General features: G+C 38.1%; 1 long non-coding RNA gene across 1 annotated transcript in view; it reads right to left on the bottom strand.

Annotated features, from left to right (window-relative positions):
• The window catches only part of LOC141577371 (uncharacterized), a 133,355-nt gene that overhangs the window by 73,494 nt on the left and 41,929 nt on the right, over positions 1-17,932 (bottom strand). Inside the window, exons 4-5 of the long non-coding RNA XR_012506250.1 lie at positions 4,754-4,825; positions 1,742-1,925 (exon numbers count right to left, since the gene is read on the bottom strand). This is a non-coding gene — a long non-coding RNA (uncharacterized LOC141577371). The remainder of the gene's footprint in view (positions 1-1,741; positions 1,926-4,753; positions 4,826-17,932) is intronic.

Raw genomic sequence — 17,932 nt, forward strand, 5'->3', positions numbered from 1 at the left:
GTTCATTCTAAAGTTGGGTATGAAAAGTTACTTTCATTTGGGGTGCTCCCTCAAGTTCCGACATTATATATACTGAAGGCAACATGCAATATGGATGCTGGATGGCCAGCTGGGTTTACTGACTAGCTATGGCTCCACCCTTTTCATACCAACTCTGCTAACAGTTGAAATGGTGATGGTAAAGCCAACAGTGGATACTAAAGGCCTGGCAGTTGGGAAGATTCAGGTCCTGAGAGGAAGGGAAATTGAAGAGCCTGTTTACTTAAAGATGGAAGAATGACTATGAATGGAAACAAAATGACTACAAATGTACCCATTTGGGATATATCTATTAATATATCTGTCTCCAACTTGGATGCTGGAGTGAACATGTGTTATTTTTGTCTGTCCAGAAGACATCTTTTCAGAACAAAGCCTACATTTTCCTGAGGGAACCATCTTTCTTACACTCTTGGTTCATGTAGGCCAACACCAGACCTGGATGTGGGGGTAGGAATGAAACACAGACCTGACTCATGATGATCTTGACTCCCATGGGCCACCATGAATAGATCACAAATGGGCACCTACCCCAATCATAGTCAAACCAATGCCAGGATTTTGCTGGAACAAACAGGAGAAAGACCTACATTATTGCTGCCAGACTTGAGACCATGAGCATGTTAGCCTGAGCTGCCATGAGCAGGATGCATGGAATAGAAACCAACATATAGAATAAAGTGAACTGAGAGATGGAGAGAAAGAATCCAGGACATAACTGCATCATTTGATCACAAAAATCTAGTCCTGCCTAAATCTTGGATTCTTCACTTACATGAGACAATGAATTCTATCTTATCACCCTTAATTTTTTTTTTTTTTTTTACAATAGAGAGAATATTTAGTATTGGAGACACCAGCTTTGGACTCATGATCTCAGTCTGTCCCTAGTAAAATAATTCCTCCTCATTCTGATGCTTACACACTGACCATTGTCTTCTCAAATTATACTCTTGACTACCCTCTTGATCTTACTTGTTCAATTGCTTTAACCATATTTGAAAGTATTTCCTACTGGTCACCGGATATGCTGACAACCATGAGTAAATTGATGCCATGAATCAGGTTATAGGTGAGACACCCTATAAAGAAGGAGTCCTTGCACTTATCAGACCAAACCCTGGGAACAACCCACCTTAACCAAATGCTATTCTACAATAATAACTAACATAACAACAAAAGTAATATTAATGGCACCTACCCTTGATTAGCACTATACCGCTTTTCACATACTATCCAAAATGCTCTCTGTATTATTTCATTTAATGTTCCCACCAGCCCTGTAATGTAGTCCTAATTTTCCTACTGTACAGAGGAGGAATCAGAGACAGAGAAAGACTCAACAACTTACCTGTGGTTACAAAGCTAGCAGAAAGTGGCAGTATTGAGAATCAGGTCAGACTCCAGACCCGGTGGCCCTAACCACTGTTCTCTCTTACTTAACAAGCGTACTCACTGGAGGGTACCTCTGTAGCAAGGTTTCATAAACTGCCAAGGATCGAAGTCAGTGATAGGTCCTATTGCTCATTTTCCCCAGGAAATTCATTCATAAAGCAATTCCTTTATGGTACCAACAGAGAACGATTTTAAAATAAAAAATTTACATGTAAAAATTATAGCAGGAGATGCGATGCCCACGCCAAAGACACAGACTCCAACAGTCCTTGCCATGGGAAGTCTGTAAACTCAGTCAATCACTTACCTCTCTCAGTCTCAGTTTCCTCCACTACAAACAGAAGAGGCTGCTGTAGGGTGTACTGATCATGGTGGCCATTGCTTGAGGGCCTACTATGTGCTGGGCATTCTGCTGGCCTTTTACTCATCCATTGGCTCTAAGCAGTCACTCATGCCTTTTTAGGTCTAAACCTTCCGTGATTACAGGCTCCCTGTGAATTAAAATATTTTTGAAAGGGACATGTGAAAATATGAACATGCAACTGCTTGAAAGAGTTGGATTAAAAATCCCCAATAATACAGTCCCCTTAAAGTTAATTTTTACTTCTGTTCTCCACAGGGCAGCATTGTTTGTACTTGGCAAGCAGACACACTGCGGCCATTATCCTTGTTCCAGGGCAGCAACCAATAAATGTGGTGTGACTAAGAAATCAAACGCTCAGAGCTGAGCTCTCGGTGGCCTGCTTAACCTTTGGCTGAGTCCTATTGCCCCGCTGACACCCAGATAGACACGTGAGAAGCCAGAGCATTTTGTTAATATGCAGGAGTTCCCTCCCAGGGCCAAGAAAGGCCTCTATGACTCAAAGAAAATTAGGTTCCTCAGCAGTAAACTGCCCTTTGGGGAAAAGGAAGAGAAATTCCAGAGAAGGGAAAGCAAAAAGAAAGAACACATTTCAACTACTACTCTCAGTTATAATTAAAAACAATGATGGCAGTCAATGACAACTGCTCATTTCAAATGTTCTCCTGCCTCCCAGTCATCTTGGAACTGGTTTCCTTCGTATATATTTATTTTTCTTTAAATATCCTGGGACGTGCACATTATTATCTTCTGTGGACATCTTTAGTAAACAGGCAGCTTAGGCATGTTTGCATTGTTCTGGCTTGTTGCTGTTGTTGACCTGATTGGATCATGCCCTGCTTTGATCACTTAAAAATGAAAGCAGTTTTTACTGCAAATTGCGCTGGAATGATTTGAAAACTAAACAAACCAAAAGGACATGTTCTATTTATTCTCTATTACTTACACATTTAAAAGAACACACAGACCTCCCTTCTCTCACTCCCCAAAACATGAATGTGTTTAGAATGTACTTTTTAACCACCTTCTCTTTGAACATTCTAGGCAAAAAAATCCCTCTGGATTGTCTTCTGAAAAAGGGTCTATAGGCTGGCATTTTGGTTTGGAAAAGCACTTTTTTTTTTTTCATTAGACCCTCCTGGCAGCTCTGTTTACACAGGCTCAGGAGGTTTTGTCCTCACTCCAGCACTTACTTGTTGTAGAAACTTGGACACAATAGCTAAAGTCTCTGAGTTTTGCTTTTCTCCACTGTAATATGGGGAGAGTAACTCAAAATCGCATTGAAAGGGTTAAATTATTTAAAGTACATGACAGGTATTCAAGGAAAAATGAATACAATTTTCCTTTTTGTTGTTATTTTCAACTTACAAATGAGGAAATTGGTGTCAAAGAAATTAAATAACCTGTCCAAGTCCTCAGAGCAGACAAGTGGAGAATTTAGGAATGAACCGTGTTCTTTTGCCTTAAAATTCCCCTCCTCCTATTTTCCCCGTGTAATAGAAACAGCCTAAGTGAAAATTCTGTGCCTGCTAATACTCACACAGCTTTAAGATGTATTCACCCCTGGTCGCCCCACTATTAGACTGTCAACTCCACGTCCTTACTATGAAGACATTCTAGAGTTGCCATTTTCTCTGTCTTAGTTTTGTGGTTAAAATGTCCCCTAATTAAAAAAAAAACTATTATAAAATGAATTGAGAGGTAATGGTTTTAAAAACACTATTTGCATAACGATGTGTCTGTTGCTGTGGTTGCCTTTTCTTGTCTTTTTGATCAACAGCCGAGATAGCCTTATCTTTTCGATGCTACAGTCATGAGGTTATTAAAAGGGACCAAATACCCTAACAGCCTTGTACCTTTGATTTTCTGCCATAGTTTCCAAGTTAATGAGTAAGAGGGTCAAGGGAATTTATTCCTGTGCTTTAGGAAATCTACAAACAATATTAAAAGAGAAGTTGATGGCAGATTAAGAAACTTTTAATAACCTTGTGCAAACCTTCCAGACATTCATTACTCAGCTTCAGTTAGCACATATAGGTGATTGAAATATGCAATTTCAAAATATGCTGTGGGAGTTAGGAGAGAGCCAGAGGCTGACAGAGAGGTCGTTTGGGCAAGAAAAAGGAGGTTTCAGGGCCAAGGAGTTCAGTGAAAGAGTTGGCTCTTTTATTCTGCTGTATTTTAAACTAGAATATGACATAAGAAGGAATGTTGGAAGCCTTGGAGGGTCTTGTATGCATACCATTTTGAAATCCACGGTGGACCACTGATTAATTTCCGGGAGGCATGTGTGCTTTAGTTGAGAGAAAACACAGTATTCTCTCTCCTCTCTCCTTTTCTCTCTTTCTCTTAAGATGCCATTTTTCTAGGCAAGCAAGTAGCTTCCTAACTGCTTTATCAATGCCAGTCTAAGAAATGGAAATTCTGAGATGTTTTCCTGTTCATCTTTGAACAGGTATTTATCTTCCTAATGTTGTTTCTCAGAACTGACTGTGAATTGGTACAGAACTTGACCTTATCCACTGGATTCCAACTTCTAGCCTAAGCTCTTTCAAGTTCTGGGAACCTGGGCCAGCCACATAGTGGTTTAACACGGAGTGCCTTAAGTATTTGATCAACATTTGACAAATGAAAATCTGAGGCTCAGAAAAATTAAGTGATGTACCCAAAGTCACAAAGCTACTGAGTAGAGTTTTGAACATTTGACTTAGACCTCTCTCGCTCCAAAATCCTTCCTAGTGGACTGCACCCTGGCAACCATTTCCTCTTCCAGATAATAATCATCACCTCTGTTTTATCTTCTCAATGAATTTTGTGTGAGAATCAAATAAACTAATATTTGTGAAAGTGCTTTGTAAACTCGATACAGCAATATATTCAGAAAGACTAGAGAAGGACAATTTCAGTGGAGGAAAATCCCCATGGTCAAGGGCATGCAGGGAAGAGAGAGTGACATACCCGACATGCAGTCGAATCACACCTGCTTGTGTGGGGCTTCATGTGGGAGAGCAGGGCTCTGTCAATTTTTTTCTGTAAAAGGCCAGAGAGTAAACATTTTAGGCTTTGTGGCCCATCTGTTCTGTCTTAAATATTCACCTCTGCATGAAAGCAACCATGGACAATATGTGACTAAATAAGCATGACTGAATTCCCATAAAACTTTACTGATGGACTCTGACATTGGATTTTTACATGATTTTCACTGATTACAAAATATCATTCTTATTTTGAATTTTATTTCAATCATTTAAAATTATAAAAGCCATTCTGGACTTTCCCCTTCAGCAGACTACTCTTTAGCTAACATTCAGCCACACAGCCACATCTTTGAATTGCAAAGGAAACTGTAATTGTCATGACTGCCTTACATCAATCATCATTTGCCTTCGTCCATTTCTGGACTAAGAAACATCTATAACAGAATACCATAGCTGGGTGGCTTAAAGAAAAGAAATTTATTTCTCATAGCTGGGGAGGATAGGAAGTCCAAGATCACAGACCCGGGGATCCAGTGACTGGTGAGGACCCTTTTCCTGGTTTTCCTAGTTTACCGTTATCTATCACCATGGCCGTGTTTATTACCTTTGCTAACATTCTGTATAGTTTGGTCCCCATCACACCTAAGGACACCTGTACTCACACAGCATAATTCATACCAAGAGTCACGCAAGCTGATTCACAGACAAATGTCTGAGGTCTGTTTCCTTCAGAGCTAGAGTTTTCTCTGTGCTGCACCCTCTTAGCCTCAGGGCTAAGGTCCATTGATCTACCCACTCCTCCCATTCTCGGTTATTTATCCCACCCTTCCCTTTCCCCATGACCTCAGATGGGGGTGATAAAGGAGTTTGATCTGGGTGCCAACTCAAACTGAAACTGTACCGGTGGCCAGAGGAACTCTGTTTAGAAAAATTGTGAGCATGGGACTAAAGAGAGCCAGGTGGTCTGTCCATCCTAGCCTCAGTGGTTCTTAGAAGGCATTGCTTGGTTCTCCCCACATGGGGCTCTGCCCTCAGCATTACAAGTGCAGAAGAACTTAGGACAGCAAAGACTAGCAGGCGTGTGACTGCAGTGGCCCAGGCCAGTAAGAACATTCCTACAGTCTGCAGTAAGAAAGAGAGAGATGATGGCCAAAATATGGGCTGAAAGCAGCAGGAATCAACATAGAAAGAATGGCCTTGAGAAAGAAGAGGAAAGAGTAAGAGAACCATTTGAGCAGAAGGAACTATTTCCAGGCACCACATCTCATGCCTGCAAAATCCATTCTCTATGCCCACAATCATTATGGGAACAGCTCTTAAATAAACTAGGTCTCAGGAAAAAATATCCAGTGACTGCACTGTTCCCTCAATGTGTGTGAGAACAGCTGTGGACACACACAGAGGCACGCAGTCTTATCTTTTTGCATCATTCAAGTTGTTTCTTTCTGGGTCTCCACACTTCTTAGGAACATCATCCTTCTCTTGGATTCTCCTGTCACCGTGGAGGAATCAGTTGTGCAGTCCCAGAGCTAAAAATCCGGCTGTTTTCTTATCAGTATGCTGTACTGACCTAGAGGCGCGTTTTCATTTTCGGCATATGTGCTGCCAGGAGAGCTGGGTGGGCAGCAGGATTACAAATAGAGGCCTCAGGCAGTGGTAATTGAGGGCTGGTACAACCACAGTGGCTCACAGCTTAGGGGGAATATTGCTCCTGACTTGGTGGGGAGAAGCTAGACATTTCCTTGTGGAAATAGGAAGTGCAGACAATGGTTAATGACTCCAAACAGCAAGTGTCAGAGTATCTGGGGAATCTACTTACAAGGTTGCCTTTAAAGTCCTGCTGCTGAAATTCTTCCTGCATGTGGCTAATATTGACTGTGTTGTCCTCACCTCGCATATTATTACCTGAGGTCATTTGAAAGGATGTTCTCCCACCCCACCCCCTCCCTACCTCATTCATTGATTCCCTGGATTCTTAAAACAGAAGCTAAAATTTTTATTCCACAATTTAGTTCACATCAATGGACTATCTGTCATGTGGTAGGTATTCAGTACATTGGGCTTGCCTGAAGGAGGTTACAATTTGAAAAATTAGAGGAAAAAAATAAACAAATTAGATGGAAAAGTAACATACTGGCTTAAATTGGCACTCAGACATTTATCTCTCTCATCATCAGAAATGCCCTCGTTGGGTGGATTTCAAAACTGTTTACAAAAGAACCTCTGTGATAAGGAGAATGAATGCAGACGACTGACACCCTGGGGCCAAAGCCCCAGATAACCCACCACAACCCACCATTTTTCGGAAATATCATGTCATATATTAGTGGTTTTCACCCACGCATGACTTTGTCTCCCATCCCCCACAGGACACCTGGCAGTGTCTGGAAACGTTTTTGGTTGTTATAACTGGGAGGGTGTGCAGCTAGTGGGTAGAGGCTAAGGTTACTGCTAAACACCCTACAATGTATAGGACATTCCCCCCGAACAGAATTATCCAGCCCAAAATAACAGTCATACTGAGGTTGAGAAGCCCTGCTTTATATTTAAAATTCATGCAAATTTTGCACTCCACTCCATGGTGATAATAATATTATTTTACATTTTTTTTTCCTTTGAGTAAAATGGACACTGAAAGAAAATGGGGTCATGATCTTCCGACACCCTGGCCTGGGCTCCGGCCCACAGCAGAGCACCATCGTGCTTTGAAAAGCATGGTCCCATCCCTGCCACTCCATTGAATCCATGCATCTTCCCACTCAGTTCCCACCTCTTCTGTGAAGACATCACCAAAGCTTGCCACTAAGGGTTGCCAGATGAGGCAAACAAGAATACAGGGCGCTTGGTTAAATATGAACTTTAGAAAAATAATAATTTTTTTATTAAAGTATATCCCATACAATACTTTGGACAATCGAAATTCAGAATTTTTGTTTGAATATGGGTTTTGAATCTCAAATAAATAACAAATAATTTTTTAAGATGTGTGTCCCATGTGACATTTGAGATATATTTATACTAAAAAGTATTCAGTTTTTTAATCTGAAATTCAATTTTAATTAGGAATCCTTTATTTTATCTGGCAGTCTTACTTACCCCAGCTTTAAGAGTTTTCTGTCTCCTTTCAACTCCTCCTTCAATGCTTAATGATTATTTGAGTAACTGTCTTTTAGCAAGCATGTTTTAAACCTCCAAGCAGAATCTAAGTTTCACGAGGCTGAGAACAGTCCCCATCATTTTTGTTCTTTTTGCATAGAGTGGTGCCCTGAACGTTGCAGGAACCCAATATATATTCTGTGGCTGCTGCATCATGTCATTATAATGCCATGCTGGGAAACTAGAAACTTTATCAGGTTATCATTACATGATAGATGCTCCTAGGACCAATATTTTAGCAGTGAGTATAGACTGTATTGGTTAAGATTAGCTTGGCTATTAGGATTAGCCAAGACTGAAAAAAAAAAAAAAAAAAAGACAGAAGTTTACTTCTCTGTTGCATAAAAGCAAGCTGAAGATCAGCAAGGCAGGGTTGGGGTAGTCTCCCAGGCTTCTTCCAATTTCTTACTCTAGGGTATGATCTTTGTCTTCATGTTCCAAATGGCTGCTGGAGATCCAGCCCTTGTATCCACATTCCAAGATCCAGAAAGGCAGAAGAGGAGAAAAGCTCATCCTTTGTCTTTAAAGACAGTTTCCTCCAGTTGCATCTCATTGACTAGCATGCACATATAGCCACACATAGCTGCAAGGGAGATTGACAAATGTGGTCTGTATTCTGGGGAGAAGTATGCGTAGCTAAATATGAAGTTAATTTGGGAGCAAAGTGGAGAATGGATGGGCAAGGAGCAATCTTTGATACAGATCTCCTCTGGCCTCAGTCACTAGTTCCGTTAACCATTTTTGACTTACATCCCTTATTCTGAAGATAACCAGGCTGATACTGGAAGAATTTCTGACCCCATCACAACAGTTCAAACCTTTGTCATCTTTAAATGCCACCTCTTTCACCCAGCCTTCTTAGGTTCTTCCTCTATGCCCCTTAGGAACTATCCACACATTTTATGTTCCTTTCTTGGGTATGCACAGTTTTTACCTTGCTTCATAGCTATTTCTGTGAGTTCACATTTCCCCCACTAGATTACAGACATCTTGAGGACTGAGTCAATTTTGAAATCATGCTTGTGGCCTCCTGATGTCCTGCATACACCAGACATTCAAGTATTTGTTTCATGGGTGAACGATTGTCACACATCTGTGGGAAAGAAGTGACAGCCTGGCACGGGGACCCAGGTACATGGGGAGACATCCACGTTCTCTTTACTGGTTGCAAAGATCATGTATGGTACAGATTATTTCATGTAGTTAAGCGGATTTGGTAAAGAGAAAAATGAGTCTGTTTGGGGATGACTGGGAGTTTCTAATATAACTGATGTTCAGAGTCTCAAGATTTGGGATAAAATGCTACCCCAAACTGTTCATGAAAGCAGCACATCTACAAAACTTGCCATTACTGAATGACATGGAGTAGAAAGGCTGTTAGTGAAGGCTAATGCCTACACAGATGGTGTAATGAAGAAATGGGAGGTTTAGGCATGGGAAACCGCAGCTCCAACAGAAGGAGCTGAAAAGATATAGATAAGATTAGTGACATATGTAAAGGCCCAGATACTGTGTGACAAAGTCTACCCAGCTGAATAGGCTGAAGCCAGAAGTAATAGCAAGCCTATGTTCTCCCTAATCCTCCAAGATAAGCTGTTCCATCCAGAATTATCAGCCAACAATCTTCAGGGTATCAGGCTGAAAATGAAGTTTCAGACTGCTTTGATTCCTCATCCACAAATGAGAAAGTGCCTGAAGGATCTTTATTTATTCTCGCTCCCACCGAAACACTCTTCAAAAAGTGCCAATATACTAGCAACAGATGCATAAAGCTTCCCTTCCTTTGATTGACAGAACATGATATAAAGCAACCCTCACTTGACATTTCAGTTTCATAAGTCTTCTAGCAGGGGGAGGGAGAAAAAAAAAATTCTTGAAAAAAAAATCACTAGAAAATAAAGAGGATTTATGCAAACTCACACGAATGTTTTTAGAATCAAATTTAACAGTTTTATTTCTTTCCAGCCCTTATTTGATATTTCAAGTTGCAGATGAATGATTTTGGCAGGAGTAATTTCAGCCATGCGCTTATTAATGTTTATGGCTTATTAAAACAAAGTATTTACATGTTAATGTTTGTTGATTACTGGATGTTTAAGTTGCTTAGTTATAAATGATTAGGGATATTCACTCTGGGGAGGAGATATTTAATTTGGTGCCGTGTATGCTTTAATTTAGATTTCAGAATAAGTAACTGAACGAGAAAATGTCATGCACACCTATGCATTTCAGTTTTGAAAGGTCATCCCATGGTTAGTTTGTACATTTAAAAATTCTTATCACATTGTTCAATAAGATATTAAAGTCAGCTGCCCCCTCTACATTTTTCTTGCCATTGACATATAAATGTTCTGTTTGAAATAAGAACTGAATTTAATGACTACGTATGTCTGAAGGAAGAAGGGTTGAAAATTTTCCCAGGTGAGCCTTTAAGAAAGGTACTAATTCTTTTTTGTTATCAAAGAGATTTCTTTTTTATGTACAATTCCTCCCTGAGTTTTTGTGCAAGTTACTTGTTGTTAAGTTGTTCACATTCTGGGGCAACTATGGTATACTGGAACTCCAGCATGCCAACACTTTCCTGACAAACATCAAAGCTACTTTGGGTCCCGTGGTTGACCTAACGTCACTCAAAGAGCATTTCAAATGGTGTCTTCACACTGCAAAGACAGCTCTGGGTGAGTAAGAGCAAGAGGAAGAATATACCCAATTGGACAAATCTTGGCTGGGTGGAAGTCAGTTTTATTTCAAACATACTTTACTTCCCTGTGTCCCCTGCCTTCCCCACTCTCCAACAAGCTCAACAGTAGAGAGGAATAGTTGTATTATCACTTTTTGTCATGCTATGGTGGAGTGACTTAAAATCTTGGTTATTTTACCAGAGAGAAGTAGAAACTTGAGAAAACCAAGTAGAGTGGTAATGTTCCTTTATGGACTGCATATGTTTATGTCCTGCCAAATTCATATGCTGAAGCCTAAGTCCCCACTGTAGTATATTTGGAGATGGGGTCTTGGGGAGATGGTTAGGTCACCAGGTGGAATCGTCATGGTGACATGAGTGCCCTTATAAGTAGACACATCCTCTTCCTTTGTCCACCCTTCTCCCCAGCTCCCATCATCTTTCTCTCAACTGTGAAGATACAGCAGGAGGGTGGCTATCTACAACCCAGGAAGTGGTCCTCACCAGACATCAGATCTACCTCACCTTGATCTTGGACTTGCCAGCCTCGAGAACTGTGAGAAATAGATCTTTGTCATTCAAGCCATACAGGCTATGGTATTTTTGTTATAGCAGCGTGAACTGATTAAGACAGTTCCTAATGACAGTACTGGCATAGAGATACTCTCCAAAAAGCCAGAAAGAAATTGTTGAATTGCCTCTCCCACTTTTTTGGGATTGGATGAAAGATTCTGTAATGCTTCCAGATTTCAACCAACAACTAAGGTGCGCTAAGAACTCTTTAATGAAGAACAACCTTCAATTTGGAAAAGGAAACTTTGTCTGAATTTTTGCAGCAGGAAAAAAGAGGAATTAGATCAAAAAGTCTGAACAGAAAGTATATAGATAGAAGTAGTTATATAAATTTTGGAGAATTCATTTAAAAAATAGACTTCTATTCCTCTTTTCATTTAGGATCCAAAGATTCATCTTAGGTACAATAATCTAAATGATACATGAGAAATGGGTGAAGAACATGGGCTTGGGTGGACTACTGGGGCTAGACAAATCAGCCCCAGCAAAGAGGATCCAATTAAATTTTAGATATATGCTCAACTGTGAACACTAAATCAGAAATAACTTTTAATTTTTAAAATACATATATAAAATTGGCTCCTAAAAAAATAAATTATATTATGGAATAAATAACTTCTCTCTCACTTAAACTTCAAAGAGACACCCAAGATGATACAGGCTAGGAGTGAGGATATGATAGCAGAAAACTGTCACTCTAAAATGTATTTTCCATGCGTAAGAATACATGCTTTGCTAAAGGCAGCATGTCAGAATGACACTTATAATGTCAGGATAAGCACAAATTAAGTCTACCACTTAAAATACAAAAACCTCAAATGTATAGATTCCAAAAATGGCCATTTAACACAGAACTGTTGAATAATTCATTCTGTGCTATATAGGCAAATCCGGCATTCAGTTGGCATTGGTACAGGTCACGTATAAGATGATGCATTTTACTATAACTCATGGCCACTATTTATTGTCCAAATTTCTTACAAACGCATAATGTTGCCCATAGAGGGACCAGATAAGAATGTGAATGAATCAGTTAAGACTCCCTTACTCCCTTATCATATCTTCTAGACAAATCAGCAAAAGATGTTTACAAATAAGGACTATACTTTTTTTTTCAAGGTAAATCTAGGCATATCCTCATTAGCACAGGAAATGCATTCCCGGAAATGGGAATGCTAAGTCACTCAGTACTATCTAGGTTCATTACAGCATAGCTCCCATGAGGATGTGGTCCCTACATGGCATTTGTTCCATCATTACCAATGCCTAAAACAGTCCTTGTTCAAGAGCAGACGCTCAATAAATATTTGTTGAATAAATGAATGGTTTATCCATTCATTTCAGCTTCCCTGAAGTCATCACATGACTCTGAACATTGTTTTTTCTGGGTACTAGCCACACCACTCTAGCCTGCCTCCCTGTCTGATGCAGGGATGTTTATCTGGCCCATGGCTTCCGTCCAACCTGGTTGTGGGTTGATCTTTTTAACCTGTTTCCCCACCTGCAAGTTTGTCTCTTGAAGGCACCTCAAGCCAATGTCACCCTCACATTTGAAAATCCTGCTTGGTAATCTTCTTTGTACTGTTGCCCCACCTCGGGCATACTTACACATACACTTATTATTAGCTATTCTGAGTCAGAGTTGTTCAGTTGAACACGAAGCAACAGCAGAATTAGAGACTCAGAAGAATCAACTCACTGACAAACCCTATTCAAACTGAGCCAAGTATCTCGTGGCCTGCTGCCAGTCACTGACAGGGCCTAGCGTGCAATGTTGTCTTCTGTACCAGTGGTCCTGTCGTAAGAAAACTCAGTATTGACCACAATATTCAGTATATATGTCTGTAATAAAAGCATTTCTGAGACAAAGAGTAATAAAGCAGATCAGTAGTATAGAAGGGATTCCTAAATACATACCTGAATTCTAGTTAGAAAACAACAGATTTTGTTTTACTCTCTTGTTGTTTTACTTTTTCATTCATACCATAAAGTGTACAAATCTAAAATATCAATTTTAATGATTTTTTTAAAAATAGCCATCACACAACCCAGATACAGCTTCTTACCAGCAAACTAAAAACCTCCGACATACACACTCTGGTCATTACCCCATTCTCAGCAAAGGAACTCTGGAATTCATTCTCAAAGATCAGTTTGCCTATGTTTTACTTCTTACAAATGTGTTATATAGTGTAGATTCATCTGTGTCTGTCTTCTTTTACTCAGTTTTTTATCTGTGAGGTTCAATGACATTGTTGCAGGTAGCTGTAATTCACTCCTTTTCATTGTTGTAGAGTATTCCATTGTATTAGTATATCAAAATTTATTTATCCGATCATTTTTAATGGATATTTAGATTCTTTTCCAATTTGGGGCTGTTATGAACACTCTTGTACATGGTTTGGTGCACATATGTAACATTCCTGTCGGGTATACATCTAGGAGGAAAATCATCAGTAACAGGATAAGCAAATCATTAATTCTAGAAGGTACTGCCATATAGTTTCCCAAGTTGTGTGAGAGTTCTAATTACTCTTACACATAAAACAGTTGAAATATTCTGGAGTATTTTGGCTTTGGCTTATTTTAGTCATTCTTGTGGCTATGTAGTGATATCTCAGTGTGGCTCTATTTGCGTTTCCTAGATATCTAACGATGCTGAACATTTTTTCATATGTCTATTGATCATTTAGATATCTCTTTTCATCAAATGTTTGTTCAAATTATTGCCCATTTATATTATGTTGTCTATTTTTTCTTATTTATATACAGAAGTTATATACCTTATATATTATATGTAATACAATGTTATATATACATATGTGTATGTATATATGTATATATATAAATGTGAAAGGAGTTTTTGCTGGAGATACATATATAGTAAGAATCTTCTTCCAATCTTTCTATAGTCTTTGCACTATCTGAAGGATATTATCTGATGAACTAAGGTTCTGGATTTTAATGCAGTCCAAGTAATCAATCCTTCCTTTTATGGCTGGCATTATTTGCATTCTATTTAAGAAAATTCCCTAACTCAAGGCTTAAAAAATTCTTCTACATCCTCTAGGAAGCTATATGGTTTAACTTTTCCATTTAGTTATATGATACTTCTGGAATTTTTTTTTTGTATATGGTGTGAGTTAGGAATCAAGATTTATTTATTATGTTAATAGGGATATCAACTTGATTTAGCACTGGTTTTTTGTTTGTTTGCTTTTTTTTTATAATTTTAAAATGTAAATTCATTTTTCTACTTTTTTACTGACATATAATCGATGTACAATATTATATAAATTAGAGGTGTATAATATAGTGATCACAATTTTTAAATGTTATACTCCATTTATAGTTATCATAAAATATTCACTATATTCCCTGTGCTGTACAATATATCCTTGTTGCTTATTTATTTTATACATAATAGTTTGTACTTCTTAAGCCCTTACCCCTATCTACCCTCCTTTCCCCATTCCCACTGGTAACCACTAGTTTGTTCTTTATATCTGTGAGTCTGTTTCCTTTTTGTTATACTCATCAGTTTGCTTTATTTTTTAGTTTTCATATATAAATGGTATTATACAGTATTTGTCTTTTTCTCTCTGACTTATTTCACATAGTATGATGCCCTCCAAGTCAATCCATGTTGTTGCAAATGGCAAAGTTTCATCTTTTTATGGCTGAGTACTATTCCATTTTGTGTGTGTGTGTGTGTGTGTGTGTACCACATCTTCTTTATCTATTCATCTGTTGATGGACACTTAGGTTGCTTCCATATCTTGGAAATTGTAAATAATGCTCCCATGAACATTGGGGGTTTATGAATTGAGTGGTTTGGGTTTTTTTTTTTCAGATATATACTCAGGAGTGAAATTGCGGTCATATGGAAAGCTCTATTTTTAGTTTTTTTAGGAACCTCCATACTGTTTTTCATAATGGCTGCACCAATTTACATTCTCACCAACAGTGTACAAGTTTTCCCTTTTCTCCACATCCTCACCAACATTTGTTACTTGTGGTCTTTTTGATGGTAGCCATTCTGACAGGTGTAAGTTGATTATTATTGTGATTCTTATTTGCATTTCTCTTATGATTAATGATGTTAAGCATCTTTTCATATGCCTGTTGGCCATCTGTATGTAGATATTTTAAATTTATGTAGGTATTTTAAATTTTGTCTCAGTAATCATAAAAAAATTATCTATGGAGAAATTTTGTACATATTTTGTAACCATAGGTATTTCATTTTTCATTCTATGGTACAGGTGTCATTTTCAATTTTAATATCTAATAATTTACTACTAACATGTAGATTTACAATAATTTCTTATTGACTCTGTTTTTAGATTTTCTATTTACACAATCAAATCATCTGCAAATAAGATGGTTTCTTCCCCTCTTTTCAATCATTCTACCTTCTATTTTTCTTGCTGACTAGGACGTTCAGTACAATGTTGAATAAAAGTGGTGACAACTGACATCTTTCTACTTTCCCAAACTGAGCACTAAAATTTTCAATATTTCAACCTTAAGTTGATCATTTTTTGCATTATTTTGATACCCATTATCAGGTTGAGAAAGTTCTTCTCTATTCTGAGTTTACTAAGAGTTTTTAATTCTGAATAAACATTGGAGTTTATCAAATGTTATTGAAGCATATATTGAGATGATTATACCTTTTTTCTATTTTAAAAACAAAGTGAACTTCATTCATTGCCTTTTCAAATGTTAAACCAAATTTGTATTACTGGAAAACTCTAACTTGCTTTCTACTGTTCTTTTTTATATGTTTCTGGATTTAATTTGCAAATATTGTTTAGAATTTTTGCCTCAATGTTAATACGAAATACACTGGCAAAATAATCAGTATCTACTTCTTAATTAGCAGCATCACGTGACCTCCTCCCAATGTTTTGGTAAGCAGAATAACTCCTTTCAATTAGAAACATGGCATCAGTGCTTTGTCACATAAAATCAAAGGCTTGGATAAACATGAGTGAAGAGAGCTGAGAGTTTGATGAGTTCTCCTGGGCTCCAGAGCAGGAGGTGTAATGGAGGCTCTGATTCTGTACTTTGCGGACTGTCTGTGAGCTTACAACTTTCTCTTGTTGATGGGTGTGATGAATCCATGTAATGGTCTGCCTTTAAGATAAAGTCCAAACTCCTTAATACAGAACCCAAGGTCTGTGGGGTCCTGGGGTCTACATGCCTCTCACCTCACATCTCACTCTTCTCCCCAGTGTTCTCCTGCAATCCTCCTCTAATCTAAATGACTCAGTCATATTGACTTCCTTGCCATTTGTTCAATATGCCAGGCTGTCATTCATCTTGGAGACTATGGCTTGCTCCTCTCCTCATAGAACCTACATTTTCTATTCAGGATTCTGCCAAAGTTTCCCCTTTTGGAATGCCTCATTACACAGGGCTATGACTAGGGATAAGTACTTACTCATCTTTTTTATCCTATAAACTTGACCAGCACATAAGAGGTACTCTAAAAACATGGTTTATTAGAATAAATGAATGAATAAAAATGTATTTACTACGATTCTTCTATGTCCACTGATCATCTCAGTATAAGAACTAAACGCCAAAAGAAAAGTAAGAAAAACAACACTAACCACTAATTTATTCATTAATTAAGACAGCAAATAGTTATTGAATACTGACTCCATGCTAGACACAATGCTACACATGAGAGATGCAACAATGGATAAGATAGGAAAACTCAAAAAGTTTATGGTCTCATGACAGAGACAGCAAAGTAAACATAAGGGGCTGGGGGGAGAGGTAAATGTTTAAATTACAAATTGGAATAAGTTCCATCAAAACAAAAACACAGGATATGAAACTCTAGAACATAGGGAGTAGGGAATATTTGCTTTAGAGAGAATTGTCAGGGAGAAGTCTCTCTCACATGGTGACAATTAAACTACCTTCTGCAGAGTCCAGACTCTTCCCCTTAGACAGTTCTGAACCAGGGTACTGAAACTGATCATAGTTTTATTCAGGTTTTTTCATCTCAGCAGTTCTCAAAGGGTTATCCGGGGAACCAACAGACTGCTCCCTTTCAGAGAGGCCAAGAAGTCAAAACTATAATACAAAAAGATCATAATTCTAAAATTATCTTGCCTCTTTTACTCTCATTTTTCAAGACGGTATGGAAGATTTCCAGAGGCTTTGTGACATGTGATGTCACAACAGACTGAATAAAGAAGCTGTCTTTTATTAAACCAGACATTAACGAGATTTGCAAAGAAGAAAAAGAAAAAAGTATACCAATGTCATTTTTCTCACCAAATAGTTTTGTTTTGGGCAAAATAGATATGTCGATTAAAATACATGTTATTTAGGTTAACATATAATGAGTTTATTATTGCTATTTTATTCTAATTCAATAAATACTCTAACAACTTGCCAGTTTTAATTTCTAATATGGTAAATATCAACAGATAAAACCCATATAAACAAGTTCTCAAACATTTTTAGGGGTATAAAGAGAGATCTGAGGCCAAAATATTTGGGAACTGCTGGCTCAGCTGGTAGAATTAACATCAGTAAAAGAAATACAATCAAGAGATGAAGTGAAGATACCTAAGATGATATATACAAAATGATCCTGCTAGCTCACCAACTTTGGACACAAAATGATAGCATCTGCCTGGAAACTGAAGCATTCAAACAACTCTAATGCTCCTAAAAGTCTAGTGTTTAGCAGGTTACGGACAAAACACTAGCTATTTAAGTGAA

The sequence above is a fragment of the Camelus bactrianus genome, chromosome 4, assembly GCF_048773025.1.
Source record: "Camelus bactrianus isolate YW-2024 breed Bactrian camel chromosome 4, ASM4877302v1, whole genome shotgun sequence".
NCBI classification, from domain to species: domain Eukaryota; kingdom Metazoa; phylum Chordata; class Mammalia; order Artiodactyla; family Camelidae; genus Camelus; species Camelus bactrianus.